Source organism: Vulpes lagopus, chromosome 4 (genome assembly GCF_018345385.1).
Source record: "Vulpes lagopus strain Blue_001 chromosome 4, ASM1834538v1, whole genome shotgun sequence".
Classification (NCBI taxonomy): domain Eukaryota; kingdom Metazoa; phylum Chordata; class Mammalia; order Carnivora; family Canidae; genus Vulpes; species Vulpes lagopus.
The window spans coordinates 79,363,739-79,382,801 of record NC_054827.1 but is presented as its reverse complement, the minus strand read 5'-3'; positions in this window follow the sequence as shown (position 1 = coordinate 79,382,801).

Genomic DNA, 19,063 nt, shown 5'->3' with positions numbered 1-19,063 from the left:
GCCTGATCTTAGAAAACCTAAGAACCATCTCAATAATAATTTCAGGAATTGGTTGATGATAGAGTTCAATGGTTCAATGTAAAAATAAACTGCTTCTTCTTATGTCTCAAGACTCAAAACATACAGTTGACTCTGAAGTTATACAGGCACATTGACACCTGGCATATAGGAAGAGGAAAGTTGTCAGAGAAAGTGCGGTTAGAGAGACAAAAGAAAAACCAAAGCTATCCTGTGTTATCAATTCCAATGGACAAAAGATTATAAGATGGAAGTGGTGATAAATAATGTTGAATATTTTAAAGAAAGTTTGGAGGCTTCTGAGGATTTTTCTATTGATTGCTGATAGTACAAGTTGGATTGGAAGTAGGGATCATATCATGATTAGAATGGAATGTAAAGGGATGACCTTAATGAATTTGTCATATATAAGAAGAAAAATATTACTGCAGGATTAGAACACAGCTCTTTCGAGTTGCAAAATGGCATTATGATTTTAATATCTCATGACATTTGTTTCTGTACATAATTCTCCTTTAAGAAAACATTTATTTTTCATGTAAGGACCTCTCCTTCTCTAACTGATCCATCTTCTTAATGCTCCAAATTGCAAATGTGACTTAGAATGTAATTTGCTCACCCACAGCTGCTTTTCTGAATTTATTGTCTGTGAGATAAGTAGTCTCCTATCTCATACACCCATAGAGTCACAGTGGTCTTGGTCATTCTGCCCTAAAAACTGAGGGGAGGCAAGTTCACCCCTGACCCAAGCTCAGTCTCTTTGTTGTGGGTAGATTGTAGGCAGGCCACTGCTATTTCTCATAAATTTCTTGTAATCATAGCCATCTTTCATGTGCATCACTGAAGAAACCACAAGGAGATTGTTATTTTAGTACTGTGATTCGACGTGACAAAGACAAAAACTGCCCGTAACTGTCTGGTAGGTTCCTTTTGTTTTGTCTTTCTTTGCTGTAGATTCAAGGCAGATGGAAGCCAGTAATCCAGTTGTCTTCAATTCCTTGACCAGGGAAGATATTCTTCACTAAGAGTCGATCTAGATGAGACCTCATTATTATTTTTAGAGATGGTTGTGCTATAATTATTTAACTCCCACTTATATATTTCAGTATTAGCTTTGTTTTTAATATCTATTTTCTTTTTGTAGATATTCCTTTAAGATCCCTAAAGTAAAAGAGTGGATTGTTGAATGTTTCTCTCAAAACAAGGTTTTCTCAAAAACTCATCATAAGAATTTTCCCCTTTATTCCTTTGTGAAGAGGCATGCTAATTTTTTTTTTTTTACAGCTATATAAAAATAACTAGTCAATGTTTTCAAAAAGGCTCTATGGAAACTTTCTATGATTTATTTTCAAGAATATGTTCAAAACATACAGTAATGCTCTTTATTTATTTAGTCTTCTTAAAATTTCTTCATGTTCATGTCATTTTTTTTCAAGGCTCCTAGAGACAACACTTTTTAGAGTTAAATTCTAGTTATAGTTATCAAAGTGCACCAACCCTACTTTTCACTGAAATATAGGCAGTAATTGACACTTATACCTGGACAAAAATATTCTGTTACTAGTTATTTACTCATATCTTAGGCCTCTCCCAATTAAATATTCTGCTTTTGTGTAAAAAATGTACACATGTGCACATGCATAAATGTTACTCTTTGAATGCTCTCAGGGAAATTTTCTGAGTCTTCTCTGGCTTTGTGAAGTGAGTTATGTGGCCTCTTGGCTTGCGTGCAGGTGGAAAGTGGGAAGTTTTGAATCATCCTTTTCAATGAAGTAAGAATTTTTCTGGCCATTCTTGGATACAGCGTTAAATTCACTTTTCTATAGTTCTTTTCCTCATAGTCTCTAAGAGTAGGGTAGTCCCTGCTTTGGCAGGAAACATAGTAAACAAGGAAGAGTCAATATAGAAACATTTTACTTTTTTGAAACTTTTTAATGCTTATTTTTATTCATTTACTTATTTTAAGTTTTATTTATTTATTCATGAGAGATAGATAGACAGGCAGAGACATAGGCAGAGGGAGAAGGGGACTCCCTATGGGAAGCCTGATGCAGAACTCAATTCTAGCTAGGACTTTGGGATCATGATTTGAGCCAAAGGCAGATGCTCCACCACTGAGCCACCCAGATACCCCTATATTTATTTTTTATATTTATTTTCTACATTTTAGGTCTTGCTATTGTAATAGACTTAAACTTTGTGTCAGTCAGGGTCATGGTAGGTAACAAAATTCACCAGATGGTTCAAATAAAGAGACAAGGGCTTAGAGATGTGAGAGGAGTAAGGGGATAAATGAGGGCTGGCAAGATCACAGAGAATAGCAAGGGTGAGAAGCTGTTAACTTTTGGAGCTAAAGGCAGGGAAGCAGTGTTACTAGCCCTCGGTGAGAACTAGAACCATGGAGAAAGTTCTGGCTGTGGGAGCCATGAAGGGATGCGGCTACTGCCAGAGATGCAGGGCCAATGCAGCTAGGCAGTGGACAATAAACCATGACCTATTTTAATTGCCTGAATCCCTTCTTTCAAATGGTATCTTCTAAAAAGTACCCATATTCATAGAGAACATTAAAGATGGCTAGTTGAAGTAACAGTGTGAAGTATCTCTACTCCAACTTCTCCTTCTAACCCTCATACTGTGAAAGTGGCTAAAGATCATACTGGGAACACTTGGGCTCCAAGGAGTTCACTTTGTGAACACTTTGTTTTATATAAAGAAATTACAAATTGAATTCTATATTCTTTTTAAATCCACCTTCTGTGGGGAAAAGAATGCCTAGATTGGCTCTTTCTTCAGTTAGTAAAAAAAAATTATAATATATTAATAAAGTTTCAGTGTTATACTTCAAGATGAGACAGTCTTGTTTTTTTCCATCTTTTCTTTAAATATGGAGTCTGTCATTGAGAATTCCAAGACTGAAGATTTACGGTTATAAGAAACTGGTGGATACGTGGTCATTCCTTAGTGGAAGTGTGAAGGAAGTCTGATGATTGCAGATTAGTATTCTGATCTGAAGTATTCTCATTTAAAAATAAATTTAATCAGTTGACTGCTTGGTTTATTCCTTCATCAAATAATCACTAAGCATCCACTCTGTGCCAAATACTCCACGAGGCTCTAGTGATATTGAGAGAGCAAGAATGCCAAGTGTTCTTCTTTCATGGAGATTAGAATTCAATAGGGCACACGGATGGCACATATTAAGAAAATACATACAAAATAATTAATTACATCTGTAATGTGTTGTTAAAAAGTATAGTAGCTATAGGATACTTAAAATGTCTACTCATCATATGTGTTTATATATCTTTGTGTATAGATAGTTAAGAAGTTAATACATATTTACTTTAAATTCTAATGTATAAAATATATACATTCTGTGGTGAGTGCTCAAAAAACTTCAGCATTCTGGGAGACCTAGAGTCAATTGGTCCAGAAAACAGTATGGAGTCTTCAGTACAACAACCCTTATAGTCTGGCTCCAATCCATTTTCTTCCATTCCTCTTCAACCTAGTCAGACTGATCGCTCTACTGGATGTCAGTTATTTGCACGCTGTGTTCTGTCCTGTCTCCATATAGTCCTTTTTTTTTTTATTGTTGTTGTTGTTGTTGTTTTCTGTCTGGGACCTCTCCTATTTGCTACCATTTGCTTACCAAACAGTTCCCCATTTTGAACCATTCCCTAATTTAAATCCTTATCAGCTCATACAACTCCAAGAATTCATCCTGTTCATTCAGCTAAAAGCGATTACTCCTTCATCTGAAACTCCATTAGCATTTAATCAAGTTTAAGACTTATATCCTGCATTATATTAGAATTATTTGATTTTATGACTTACACACTCATTCAGGAAATACATAGTAAGTGCCTTTTATGCACCAGCAATGAAAAATCTACCTCTGCTTTAACAGAACTTGAATTTTATTTCTTTGGTAAAATTTAGTTCCTGAAGATTGTATTTTTGCATTTGTATCTACTTGAGAATAAACAAGGTGCCTTGAACTTGAGAATTGATAAATAAAAGTTGGTGGATGCATGCAATAATATCATTCAGCCATTACATTAAAAACTGCCATGTTGCTAATCCATCTAATATGGATTAAGTGCTTCATATGTGTTTCTATATATAACAATAGTCTGGATTAAAACAGCGGAGGAATTTACCTTTGGAAATATATGCTGGGCTAATCTATACCTATCTCTCTGTACATATCATAAGGAGAATTATGAGAATAAATGAAAGTACATTGAAATATATATATGTACGTATATATTAAATACATATATATATATTTAAAAGAAAGGCATTATCATTGGAATTATTAGTATTTTAATTTGACTAAGTATAAATAAATATAGCAAAGTACTTTTGGGAAGCTTGCAATATTTCAGTAATCTCAGTTCTCCACTTTATGATTTATCTATACAACCAAGGCTCAGTGATTCCTCCACCAAGGCTGGTTCCCATGAATGCCCAACAAAAAGAAAAAAAGAATAGAAAGGAGAAGTAGAGACATCAAATTTTGCTTAGGTCTGCTGGCAGATTTCCATGATGTCAGCCCAATTTTATTTTTCTTCTAAAGCAGAGGCTTATGGGTTTCTTTCTCTTTCTTTATACCAGTTCTCAATCATGAGTCTGAGGGGCTTCCAAATATATGGAATGTCAAATTACCTGGTTCCAAGTTGTAATGCAACATTGCAGACAAGATCTTATGTCTTTATTTTTCTTTGCAGTTGATAGGTGACTCTGAGTTGCAGTCTGACTGAGCTCCTGAAAACAGTACTGAGAAGCTGTCTATAAATAAGTAGTTTTGTTTACAGGAACTTACTGGGGAACTGGACTTGTACCACCTGGCATTTGGGCAATGTTGAGAAGTGAGAGGAAGGGGTTTCAGTCCCCTAAGATAATTCAAATCAGCCAATCTACCTCCATGTAGGCTAGCTTCTTTTTCTTGTCTCAAAACTAGCTATAGACACCCTTTCTCTCATTAATGCACCTTAGAGCTATTTGACAGTGTTCTTTTATTTTTTTCTGATTATACTTTGCCCTCTATTCTATGAGCTTTCTAAGAACGCATTTCCTTTGCTTAATGTGTCAACTAAAAGAGAATTGGGTAGGATGAGAAGAATTACATGAAAATAAACTGCCTAGAATTATGAAAATAAATATCTGCAAAGTTTTATACTTATCCCAAAATTCTTAATTTAAGCCAGTCAAGAAATTTCAATTCTGTGGGCTAGTGGCAAACTGGAGTCCATATGGAGTTTCTCAATTGGTCTTCTGAGTAGGTGGGATATAAATATCATGACAGCCTTTCTGTTGTGTCCCTTCCATGGTCAGAGATGCTGTCTTTTCTATCTGGTTGGTCCTATGCATAGTGTGTCATGACAGGAATCATTGGTGAATTTTGTTTCATGAGGTGACGACACTTAGCTAGCAAGTAACTAAAGCCAGACGCTTGTTTCCTAGATGTGTTTTGTAAACCTAAAATGCCATTAGGAGAGGGAGGCCGTTCTGTTACTAATTTAAGGCTCACTGAAAGCTTGCTATTAAGGCAAATAAGAAATGAGTAGATAATTTTTTCTGTACATTCTATAAACAAAGTAAATGAGGTAATAGGAAAAGAGTCTGGAAAAAAAAAAGCCTATCATTCTTCTCCAAATTTTTATCCATCTAGCCCACACTTACCAGTGTCATAGCCCACACTGACTCTGATGGCTGGGAATATCTGTAAGATGAAGAACTAGTACTGTATTGTGAGTCACATGTTCTATTTTTATTTTATAGTCCTATTTAGAGCGTGGCTACTATTAGGCTTGTCCTGATTTTCCTCAGTTACTGTTATTTAGCTTCTTGATTATTTGTAAAATACACATTAATAGAAACTGGTTTTAATGGATGCATAGGGTTAGAGGAATAAAAAAATTAATAGTGTATAGGACAAAAGTCTAAACAACCTTAACAAATATATTTATTTCATTAGAAAAAGATGGAATTTATCTTCTTTCCTAAAGGTAGAGGAGAATTATTTTGAAACTCTCAAAAGAGGCCATCTATCAATGAAAACAACAGAAGAAGTGAAGCAGAGACTTATACACTGCTCTCTGCTCATTGCCCTGTTTTCATTAGCAATTATAAGGAAGTAGATCCGGAAATAGAGACGCATGATAGCGAGACATCAGTACAGTAACCAGTACTTTCAGACATTACCACAAAAACATATACTCAGAATTTCACAACCCTCTCACATTGGCAATGTCACAATGTTGCCTCTGGCAAGGTTTTCGTCTCCTTTTTGGGTAGTGTAGGGTTCCTTTTTTCCCCTCACACCAACTCCTATAAATCACTTTTCTTGAAGGGCAAACTAAAGTTTCTTGGTTTCAAAACCATACTTGTCATGAGGAGGGAAATCCTGTTCATGCCATTAGAAAGGCAGCTTAATGTGTTTGGTTAGCTATAGAGAGTGATTAGGGACATTGTTTTCTGACAACCTACTTGTGTCAGTTCAAATGTGGGAACCCTTGCAACACTTACACTGTGTCTGACAATCTGAAATGTTTTATTAGTAATACAATTTATATCATTCTTGCGTATTTACCAAAAAGTATATTACACAGTAGTTATTTTTCTTAAGTATTTAAGCCAATGAAGTTATGACTATATTCATGAAGTTAGCAAATTTCATCATATGTAACATCTTTCCTTGTCACTATATTCTTGCCTTTGTCACTATAAAACTATCTTGAGACACCCCATTTCCTCCCTAGGTTAGCAAATACTAAATGAAATGGAAAACTAATACATTCAGCAATTTAAGGCTAAAAAAAAAATCCTAAAAGCACACTATGGACTTTCACCTTGAATATTCAGTGGGTTTGGTTTTTATCCTTGAATTAAATGAATAATAGCTTAATTGCAGCCCCAATAAGGTGAAAGGGCAAAAAAAAGTGGTGGTTTGTTACTAGCATTTTAAAGGAAGTTGCCACTAGCTAAGCTACTTCAGAAATCAAAGATAATGTTATATATGTGAATGGCAAGGTTTTAGAACAGTAGGATCCTATTCTGCAGGTCTGTGGAGTGGTGAAGGGTTAGTAAGTTGTCATGGGAAGAGGAAAATAGCATAAAGCTTCATTTCATCAATCTAGGCAATAAGGCTCAAATGGTGACTCTGGAAAGTCACTGCTATGAAAGCACCATGAGAATCATGCAACTCATTTTCAGAAAATTCACCAATTCATGAGGAGAAAAGAAAGTCTGTAAAAGTTTAAGGAGTGTCACCTCTAATACTGAAGGGAAAGCTGCATGGTCCTCAAGAGAAAGCTACTCATTGTCTTATCCTTTCCCCATTATATTCATATATTGGTGACAATATAATCATAAAACAATTAAAAAATATAAAGCATCATGGCATAAGTATTATATATGTGGTGCTAGAGTTATGTTTTTGAAAAATTCCATTTAAAAGAAGTATGATTTTTATACTAAGCTAAAAAAAAGAACAAGCTATAAAAAGATCTAGGAAATGTTTCAGTATTTAAGATTTCAACCTAATGAAATTTTTTTCTTGGTCTCGCATCATTACATTAACCAAGAAAGCTATTAAAATATTGCTTAATTTTATGTTTTTTTTTAAACAAGGGGTTATTGGGATGCTGAGTGGCTCAGTGGTTGAGTGTCTGCTTTTGGCCCCGGGTGTGATCCGGGAAACTGGGATTGAGTCCTGCGTCAGGCCCCCTGCAAGGGAGCCTGCTTCTCCCTCTGCCTGTGTTTCTACCTCTCTCTCTATGTCTTTCATGAATAAATAAATAAAATCTTAAAAAAACACAACGGGTTATTAATTCCTAAGCAAAAGTCAGAACCTAAGTTTAAGCCTTGAGCTAATTTCCTGAGCACATTATATCTATTCTAATTTTTAGATTTTACATTAAGTATTGTTAGTTTATCTGTGCTGGAACAAATCATGTAATAGAATTTATAGAAAAACAGACAACACAGAAATTATAGGTATATTCTTTCATGTTTGAGACGTACTCATTCCTTAGGAGTTAGTAAAAATTATTTTCTCCCCGACTCTCACACCTTTTCCAGGAATGTTACTAGTCCATTTGGAGAGAAGATAAACTTGGTTGCCATGTAGAGTGACAAACCTCAGAGGAAGCTGAGAATTGTATGAAATGTGTATGTAATCCTTGTGCATACCAGCAAGTATGCCAAGAAATAAAAAAGTGTACTTGGCAAGTTATGGTCAGGCCCCTCTCTGCCTGCTTTACCAAAAAAAACCTTGCTTATTCTGGATCCTGAATTTGCTGGAGGAAGATATCATTTGCTCATTCATTCACTCATTCTTTCTGCAGGTATTTAATGAGCACCTACTACGTGCCACAAACAGTATAAATCTGAAAAGAGAGTGGTGAGCAACATAGATAGCACTTGATAAAGTTAAATGAACAAAATTATAATACTTCAAGAACTGATCTCTGATTTACTGAGTAGGTTCTTAACAAAATTTCTTGAAAAATAATTTGGCACTAGGTGAACTTCAGATGAATCTCTAATCACAGAGAATGACTTATTTAAAATAGTTGGGTTTCACTATATTCACATTTTCTAATGCTGTACCTTGTGAAATCCCATACGCATACAGACTTGTCCGGTTCTGCTCTTATGTCCACAATTGATGATATATGAAGGGTGATGTTTGTTGTCCATTGCAAGAAGTGTGTGTGTGTGTGTGTGTGTGTGTGTGTGTGTGTGTTAACCACAGACAAAGTTTTAGGTTCTACTGGGGGATGATATGAGAGTAATATCTAGCATAGAACCTGGTACAGAGAAAGTATTCAGTAAGCTATTTTTTTCAATGACTGAATGAATCATTCTGTTTGTGTGTCTTTCTACATAAGAATGTGCTGGTCATTATCATTCTCAATACCAAAAGTGACAGTTGTCCACCTTCACCCACAACTTATTCCTTTTTCTATACTTCTAATTTTAGTTATTGGCATCGTTTACATCCTTAGGCAACAAAGCACAGTGTTTCATTTAACAGAGTTCCTCCTTCTGGGCTTTATAGTCCAGTGGCAGGAGATGATACCAGAAAGACACAGAAGGAGTTGGGATGGTCTGTGTAGACAGGAAATGTGCTAGAGTGTCTGTGTACAGCGAAGGCACTCATTGTCTGTGGAAGGGTCAATCAGTGAGTGAGTGGCTCATGCCTGCTAGCAACTGATCCCTGCTCTGCCATATGTTTTTTTAAAAAGGTTTATAAACCTTTTAATACAATTTTTATTTTAAAAAAGCTCTTATAATGATCATCTGAGTAAGACTCCTTCCATTCTCTCAGTATTTTAGTTAAGACTTCAAGGCTGATAATTGATAAACAACATTGTAGTCTAAAAAACAAATGGCTGGGATCCCTGGGTGGCGCAGCGGTTTGGCGCCTGCCTTTGGCCCAGGGCGCGATCCTGGAGACCCCGGATAGAATCCCACATCAGGCTCCCGGTGCATGGAGCCTGCTTCTCCCTCCGCCTGTGTCTCTGCCTCTCTTCCTCTCTCTCTGTGACTATCATAAATAAATAAAAATTAAAAAATTAAAATAAAAAAAATAAATAAAAAACAAATGGCTACCAAATACCATCCCCTAAGTATTAGCCAGCAGACTGGCTAATCTCCCCTTGATATTATCTGAGTAGACAGAACACAGTTGGAGAGATGGCAAAGAAAGGGAGGGTGGCAGTAATACATCCTCTACCACTGCTATTCGGCAAGGCTATGTAGAATTCATGTGAGCTGGGTGGATGCCTTATTAGGTGACCCAATTTTTGCTATCTAGAGGTCCTTTACCTGGGAGGCTAGTCTGACAGCTATGAGAAGGAAGAGGCTGTGGTGTGGACTGCAGGGGCCAGGACCCATGGGAAAGATGGTTTGTAGGAAGTCATATGAGGTCATCTAGAGAGAGCACTGTCCATGTCAGTTAAGCCTTCCAAAAGAGAGGGTCAGCATTTACATGTTTGCCTCAGAGAGGTGCCCATCGCCAAGAAGGAACCACCAACAATTGCTATTAAGTGCTTCTTCTAATCCCTTCTTCTGCCCTAACTCTGGGGTGGGGTGGGGGGGTGGGGTGGTAGAAAGAAGTAAGGGAGAAGAAGGGAATCAAAGGGTAGATTAGCTCTTACCTATCCTTCAGGCCACATGTCCTTCAGGCCTAAATATCTATGAGAATGGAATGCAGGTTTTGAAGGGCTTATACAATTAGGGGAATCCTCTTTAAAAAGAACCCAGAATTACAAATATGATGTTAGGTACAAGGTCTGTACGGGGGTCCTGAAGCTTAACTTCATTATCTTTGCAGGAAACCTAGTACTTATGGGAGTGAGGAAAAGAGCCATGAATACAAGTCTGACACTTTTATTTTGTAGAGGCTAGACTTTCAAGGGTCCAGTACTCGTCTATCTAAATAGCTAGCTAACTGTCCTCTATCTTTCTGTGGTCATTGTCATTGTAATCATCATCATCATCATCATCATCATCATGTAGGTGTTCTTATAAGTTAAAGTGACTAGAAATCTAAGTTATGCCCAAGTTATTATTCAGGAGCACTACCCCTGTACACCCAGGGGTAGAAGTCACCGATATGCAGAGGCGATTTCCTAATATAGAACAGTAATATAAAAATAAAACTGTCGGCAGTACATGCTGTATGACCCCATTTTATTATTTTTTTAAAATATTTTTTAAGTATCTGCGGGAGTCTGAAGGATCTACATCAAAACGTTTGCAGTGATTATCTCTGGATGCCGCAATTTTTTTTCTTACTTTGCACATCAAACATTCATCAATTTTTTTCCCTGGAAATAATTCATAGACCCTAAAACTAACCATATCAAAGTGTACAATTCAGTAGTTTTTAGTATATTCACAAAGTTGAACAACCGTCGTCACTACCTAATTCCAGAAACCCTGCACCCGTTAGCGGTCATACCCATTACTGCTCCCTGACCCAACCTGGGCAACCACTGATTACTTTCTGGTCTCTCTGGATTTGCCCATTCTGGGTGTTTCACAGAAATGGAATCATCCACAGGGACTAGCCTTATCAAAGTGATCATTCCAGAATGCATGCAGAGGAAAACCCTGAGTTTGGAATCTACTGGAGAGATGAAGAACGTGAGGCACAGAAGTGAAGTGGCTTGATGAACATTCTAATGCTGCCCCACAGCTGAAATTCTTAACCATCCGCTGTGACATCTAAAACCCTGCCTCTCCCTTCAGGCTAGACACCTGAAGAACAGTTTCAATAAGCCACCTTGTGTCATCTACATATTTTTCCACTGGAGAAAAAAAAAAAAGAAAAAAAACCTCTCAAGATGATTTTTCACAAGTCAGTCAAATACAATTCATCATACTCTGAATGCTAACAAATTCTAGGGCTACAAAAAAAAACCTGACACTTTAATGCACTTTTAGTACATTAAAAGACAATGTATGGAGAACAATAAAAAGTCACTTTCTGATTCCAAAATCATTTAATATCTTCAGCTCTAATTCTTTATAAAATAGGGGAGAAAAGTATTTCATAATGACTTACACCCATTAATGAGAAGATACTAAATTACAGATAGATAGTAATAAAAATATGACCTCTGAGTGAAATAACGTTAGAGTCTGTAGGTATGGACAAAAATACCAGAAGAACAAGGTCCAGAAAGTAAACTCTTAAGAAAGAGGTCTAGCTACATTCTATTTTTGGACTCACAGAGTTCAATATGACCATTCTTTTGCTGGAGCTATCTTGAGTTCTCATCATAACAATGTTAGTTGCGAAGAGCAATTTTTACTCCCTAATAAGGAACTCTGTATTTACAAAATACTATTAAAATAATAAGAGATTGCAACCACTTTCATAATTCACGTCATGTTCAAAGCAGAGTATCTTCTTCAGATACATAATATCTGGTCAGCTTTGCCCCTTTCTTCTATTATCATTTATCCCCCTGTAATATCAATGGGAACATGAAAACTCCAGAAACAACTGTTCAGGAACTGATGCTTCAATTTTGTGAGGATTTCTGAGAGCAAATAAATTAAGGATTAGAAGCCTGGCTAAAAGCTATCCAAAGTACTCAAATAAATAATATTTAGAAAGTTCATCCATGAGTTTATGTTACAAGGTAGCCTACACTGTCTTAAGGCATCAGTGAACACTTCATAGATAGCTTCTCGAAGTTGTGGACAGAGATTTTCAGAAAAGATATGTTTTTCTATTTCTGTGCCTTGACAATAAATCTCTTGAGGATAAAATTGTTCTTTGCATTTCTTGTGAGTCCTCAGGGCTGGCTACATGCTTAGTATGCAACAGGTGCCTAAACACATTTTTGAATCACTGGAATTACCAATGTGATATGTGAAATTAACTGTTACTAATAATTAGTGAGATAGCGAGAGAGAAATTAAGACGTAGTTCTACCTCTTAATGTCCATTTTGGTAGTTGCCAAAAATTCAGTTTAAACTTATATAACCAAATAATGACCTATGATAAAATAAATGAAGCCTAGATTCATAAAGTAGAAATTTGTCCACCCTTTAGGTTAAATGCGTTTGTAAGCAACACAACTAAAATGAAATTAGAGTACAGGTCTGGGGAATACAAAATCTGCACTTGCACTGTGCTAAACTGGAATCAGAACACAGAACTGAGCTGTCGGAGTGACGGCATTAAGTGACCACAGCGCTCTGTTCCACTGAGACTACTACGAGAGCGCTGTAACAAAATGCTGCACCCTCTATGACCTTCACTTAGAAAGCCCTGAGCCTTGTCGGTCTTGGCTCTAAGACTCTTCCCCACCAATCTCTGTGAGGGGTCAAAGAATGAGTTATTGTTATCACAGGGACACTCATGCCGCAGGAAGTAACACTCTCAAATAAGAAGAACACATCTAAGTAACAAGAGTAGCACCTTCAACTTGAAAGCTCAAATTCACCCACAAGTAGCACTTTCATCTGGAGCAAAAAAAAACAAAAAACAAAACAAAAAAAAAACCAACACCTAGGGGATATTTTTAGTAGTAGTCCTGGTCGTAGAAAATGCATCTGCTCCGGTGATTTCAAGCTGCAGATCTACTTTGGTGAATATGCTGTGTGGTTTTGAGAGGTTCTCTTAACAGCCTCACGTGTATTCAACTGCCTACAGCCTCAGATAGATGCTTACCATTAGGGTTATCTTTTTTTTTTTTTGCATCAGTACTTATTTTTGGGATGTTTCTCCTGTTCACCAAGGTTTAAAAAGGAGTTGCAGAAATTCAAAGTTCTTAACCCAGGTTTAATCCAATCAGATGATGGAGTTTTGAAATTCTTCCTTAACAGTGAATCACAAATCCACTCTCTTGCCCCATTCCTTCTTTGCCCTCTTAGGTCCTGTGGATTCATCATATTACCCTCTCCCTCCTCTCTCTCCTGATTGCACTTTGCTGTCTCTAGTCTTTATTCTAGTTTGTCCATCTTGCAAATCACTGGGTAACATACTTACATAAAGGGTAACTACAGTAACTCAATCACCCTTCCTCAAAGTCTTTACCATATTAGATGAACTACAAGCTCAAAGACACATTCTAATGTTTAACCAACTTTTCTAGCCTTAGCCTTTATTTTTTTTTTTAGTCTTAGCCTTTTTAAGGCACTCTGTTCCTAATAAATTTATCTCTCAACTATTTTCCCTATTGATGCCATGCTTAATTTTTGGCTTTTGGGTCATCTCTCAGCTACTGGCCAGTTTTCCTCTTTCCAGGGATCTCTGTCCAGGCCCATTGCTAGGGGCCCTTCTCAGATGCAGTCTCTCCCTGAAGCATTTAGGTGTCTCAGATTGCTCTTTCTTTTGAATTCTTCAAATATATGGCTGATATTATCAGCCTAATTATCACACACTTACAAGAATGACACTGACATAGCTCTTCTTTTTTCTACTGAGTTGTAAATTTCACAAAATCTGAAGTTGTGCCTTATTCGACCTGCAGTGACTGTAATAGTACCCTGCAGAGTAACTGATTTGTATAGCTAGAGATTATACAACTATCTATCTAGTTATATAGGTATTTATACACATCTGAGTTAAATAGATGAAATAATTAGAGTTACATAAAAAAAGAAAATGGGCTAGGTCTTACTTTATGATAGAGGCAGCGACTTAATTTTTCATTTCTCTTCCTTTCACAAACTATTAAAAACCGCTCCCAAACTACAATGTAAATGGTAGTTTTTTTAAACCAAAAGGTTACAAAGCTTGAACACATGACTCAGATACCAAAATGAATAATAAAGTCACTCCTGCAGTGACATGTTTTAAATGGAGTGCTTTTTGATCTGTTATATCCACCCAAAGAATAATATTAATGATTTTTTCCACCTACGACTTTGTCTCATAATAAATTGTATTGGAAACTTTTGTGTGCTCCTTCTTTAAAATAGCACACTGACTTCAACATTTCCTTAGATGGCATGCCGATCACTCAAGAACATCACTTACAAATTATTTGCCAAGTTATTTTTATAAACTGGAGTTTCTGCTGAGGGAAATTATTTTAAATGTTTGGTCGACTTGGGTCTCCAACAAATAGTGCTTGTCAATAAATATTAAACAATCATATGAATATGGAGTCGAAAAATCTGAATTATACCTATGCCATGGGATTTATTATCCTCCTCTCACAATGACTGGGACATAGAGGCTAAAAGGTCTATTGCAAATCCTGTATTATTCATTGAGAAACAGCCACCGAGGACTCTGGCTTAAAACTTTTATAACTGTTGAAGAGTTCTATAATAAAGCAGGTTTCTTCAGTGTGCCATCGTATCAGAAAAGAAAAAGTGCTGATGAAACTTTAGTGCTGCTTTCAAAGATATCTTTCTTTTGAGTGGGTTCTGGATATAAAATATAGGATCTCAGATACTGAATTCAGAATGTAAGACTTCATTTTGTTTTCCTTGAATAGTTCAAGAACAAAAGATTAAATAATTAACCTAAAAAAAAAAGCCACATTCAAAGGGCTGGATTTTGTCCAGCAAAGCTTGGGCTGTTGAAGAGCTGATAGACATTTCTCAGCTCTCATTTGGCTGTGTTTCAGAGGCCTAACCACAAGTGGTCAGGGACTCAGAAGTGGATGGGTTGTCTCCTTGATTTTATCATCAATGTACTGTGACCGTGGTGGTCATTTAACTGACAGTGTTTCTGTTTGTGTTTGATGATCATGGGATGTGAGAGCCCAGTGGAGCCTCTAAGTGCAGCCAGGCTGCCTAGTTTGAAGCATTGCTCACCACCTAATACTTCTGTAACCTAGAGCAGGTTGTTCAACCTCTCCACATCAGTCTCCTCACCTATGAAATTGGTATAATAGTAATACTTTCCTCTGAAGATGAACGAGAAGACTGAATGAGGTAGTATTTTAAAAATGCTTAGAACATTGCCTGGCATGAAGTCAGCAGTATCAGAGGTGCTGGTTATTACTTGCTCTGTAACTTCAGCACCAAACACGGTGGCTGGCTCATGGTAAGCATAAATTCTCAAAGGCTAATGATACCCTGTTCATCTAGAAACTATCAAAAGAAATCAACTGTGGTAGGCTAAATGATTTTCTAAAACTTAGGACACTCCTGAATCTGGTGAACATAAATGCAGCTCAGAATTCTTCTGACCTGGATCCCTTCCAGTGGATCTCCTCTAATTGTGCTAGCTAACCCCTCAACTCTTGAACTTAAGAATTCAGTTACCTTTTGAGAGCAACTGTGAATACGATGTACATGTGAATGCCCGAGTAACTAAAAACATAGAGACAACCTGGACTTTTATGATTTTCTCAAGAATAGGGATAGGGGTCACCTAGGCTTCATTCTGAGGTTCTGCTGCTACTGCTAATACAAGTGGAACCCCAGGGGATTTCCAGCTCTGACTTACCCTAACCTGAACTCGATGGATATAGTCAAAACTCACTAAGTTGGAGAGAATAAAGCAAGTCAGATCCCTCCTTGACTCATTCCTCTTGGCTCTCTTGAAAAGTAGCACATCATCTTCTCTAGCATGTAATCTTACTTATCATTGGCCTTTTGTTCTTGTTCTTTTTCCCCTTCTCCAAAGTGGAACCTGGGCCACATTAAAAGGTCTGACCATCTAGCGACTGCTTTTCTGCAAGGGCTGATGCTCCTAGCTGAGACTGGCTGTCTAAGTAACAGAGCATGGTCTCCTATGCATGTTACTGAGTAGTAAGTTTCTGGGAGACTGGAAAGTATGCAATATTGGCGTAATAGATCAAGGCTTTCATCAACATAAAAGGGAAGGAATGACAAGGTACTTGCTGACAGGGAATTGTAGCTTGAGAGGGCGTTCAGGGGGCAGATACACTAAAAGCATTTTGGCGCGATGAAGTGTATTTCCTGGACAGATGTGTTGCATTCATGATGGAAGGGCCTCGCACTCCTCATAGGTTCTAATGTGCCAGTTACAAGTAAGCTGAACCCGTGTTGTGTCAGATACTGTTATCACAGGAAGTTCAGTGTTGTCACCCCCTTAAGGTGACATTACTTCAAGAGAGCCAGACCAGAGGTGTTTTCGGGGAAAAAGGCAGGGGTCCCATTTTTATTTAGTGTTTCCCCCCATCATCTTGGCTGTCAGATCAGGTTAAAAAATAGCACTGTTTGATTTGGGGTAAATGTCCATACACTCCTGGCCATTTTAGCACACAATACATTTTGCCTTTTCCAAATTTCTCCTTCTAGATTATAGGTAATATTCATATTATCGATATTCTGAAAGCTAGCTTACAAGAGTGTTGTTTAGAAAGAATGGAGGTATTTTCTATTTTCTCAGAGAGAAAAAGAATCCTTAATAAAATAATTATTAATGTGCTAATGGAATCACTATATATGTGTGTGTATGTACATTTTCTATTGTACATAAGAAAATCTGGAAGGTAGAAGTTATTTTCCTCCAATTTTCACACTGCCTACAATTTTTCAGCTCTTCCTTATGCCTGGTATTTTCTTTAGAGCCGAATAAGTAGATTCATAGTTTTCGTTACCCCAGAGAGTCCCTTTTCATCATAAAGTCTAATAAGAAGGCCCCAGACATAACTACAGTGTCCCAGACTGCCCTTTACACTAGACGAAAGGTAAAACGAGCCGATCAAGTAACAAACTACAAATTGATGCAGGCAGTGAGAACAGAAGCCTGGTTTTCTGCCCTGTAACGTCTGCAGAGAAGTGGAGAATATGGTTAAAAACACTGGCGGCAGCCAGTTACCGGAATAGCTAGCACTTCCAGGAACAAATGCATTCCTAATGAATTTGTGGACACTACATTTACCGCAACAACAGCAGGTTTTCTCACATATGCACTCCACAGCACCCGCCGGCACGGGCTTTATTGACCTTCTGCAAACACTGATGGAAGAGGGGGCTGCCAGAGAGCGAGAGGCAGAGAGCCATCCAAAACATCTTGGAAAGGCCTCTGAGAGAATTTTTTAGTGTTTAGAAGACATACCATTATTCTCTCTGCCAAAGTCTTTTTTTTTTTTCTTTTTGGTTAAAGAATTCAAAGAGTGAAGAAAAAAAAATGGTTTTCTAATGACATACTCTCACAGTCCCTTCCAAGATCCACAATACCTGCCGAGATTTTGTTTCATTCTAAGGCAGCTCAAGTGTCTTGGTTGGAGTATAAACATACATTCTGATTGATTGGGAAAAATGGCTTTTTTCTCCCCTCATTGTTCACTTACATGGCTTTATAATCTTCCGGTGTATTGAACAGTAAGCCTAGCATGAAGGAAGTATCTTTCCACAGGGTACAACCTTACTTAAACACTGAAGTTTGGACCTTGGAGGTGATTGGAGAGAAAATACAGTTCCCCACCGCTCCCGCCACCCCTTATCTGGCTATAACTAGACGAATACGAAATCATCAAACAATGTTTTAAAGACCTCGGAGTCACTGGCTGGTTCACCACTGGGTACTAATGGCAACTCAATACATCCTAGTAAACAAAAACAAAAACAAAAACACTACAAAGTTCATATTGGAGGAAAGATTCTTTATGAATCCAAGTATTCTTTTCCGGGACGCCTGGGTGGCTCAGCGGTTGGGCATCTGTTTTTGGCTCAGGTCGTGATCCCGGGATCTGGGATCGAGTCCTGAGTCGGGCTCCCTGAGAAGAGCCTGCTTCTCCCTCTGCCTGTGTCTCTGCCTCTCTCTCAGTCTGTGTCTCGCATGAATAAATAAATAAAATCTTTTAAAAACAAAACAAAGTAATTCTTTTCCTGAGAAGTGTTGCACATTTTTACACTTGACCAAACTAAGATGAAATATTTAAAGCCTAATTAATCAAATATTATCATCTTATTCTCCTTTATGCAAGAGATGACCTCCCTAAAATGTATCCCACTAACTGGAAGAATCAGTTCTTCTGTCAGAATATTCCAACTAAAACTGACATTCATTCGCCTCTTCTTTTAGACACTGAAATTAAAGTGACAGAGCTCTTTGGCCAAGATCCATTCTATTTGTGAACAATAGAAGAACAACAGTGAGTGATATTAACCACTGGGCTTCAGGTAAATTACTCATAGTGGTCATCACCATTGTATTCTCTGCCCCACAGGAAACTGAACACAGATAGGGGTAATGGTGCCAGAACATAATTCAATCAAACTTTAAATCCTCAAGGAGCTATTCTGTATACAGATCTGGAGTAAATAAATTATATAACTGCCACATTTATCATTTCATTTTACCAGTGTTATTACTAACTCAACTAAAGACCACATCCAGTAAAGCTCTGTTTTAATGACCAGCTCCAGACATCAAATTTATGCTCTTCTGGTTGGTTGTGGTTGGCATTCTAACTATTGAATAAATGGCTCTATCCCCAAAAGATTCGGTAGACCTACTGATTTGAAACCACTTCCCAACAGCAGTTAACAGTGGCCACCAAGCTGGGATTAGAGGAGTTGAAATAAGCCTTTATGACAGGCACAAGGGAAAACGTTATCTGTCAGACAGTCAAGATT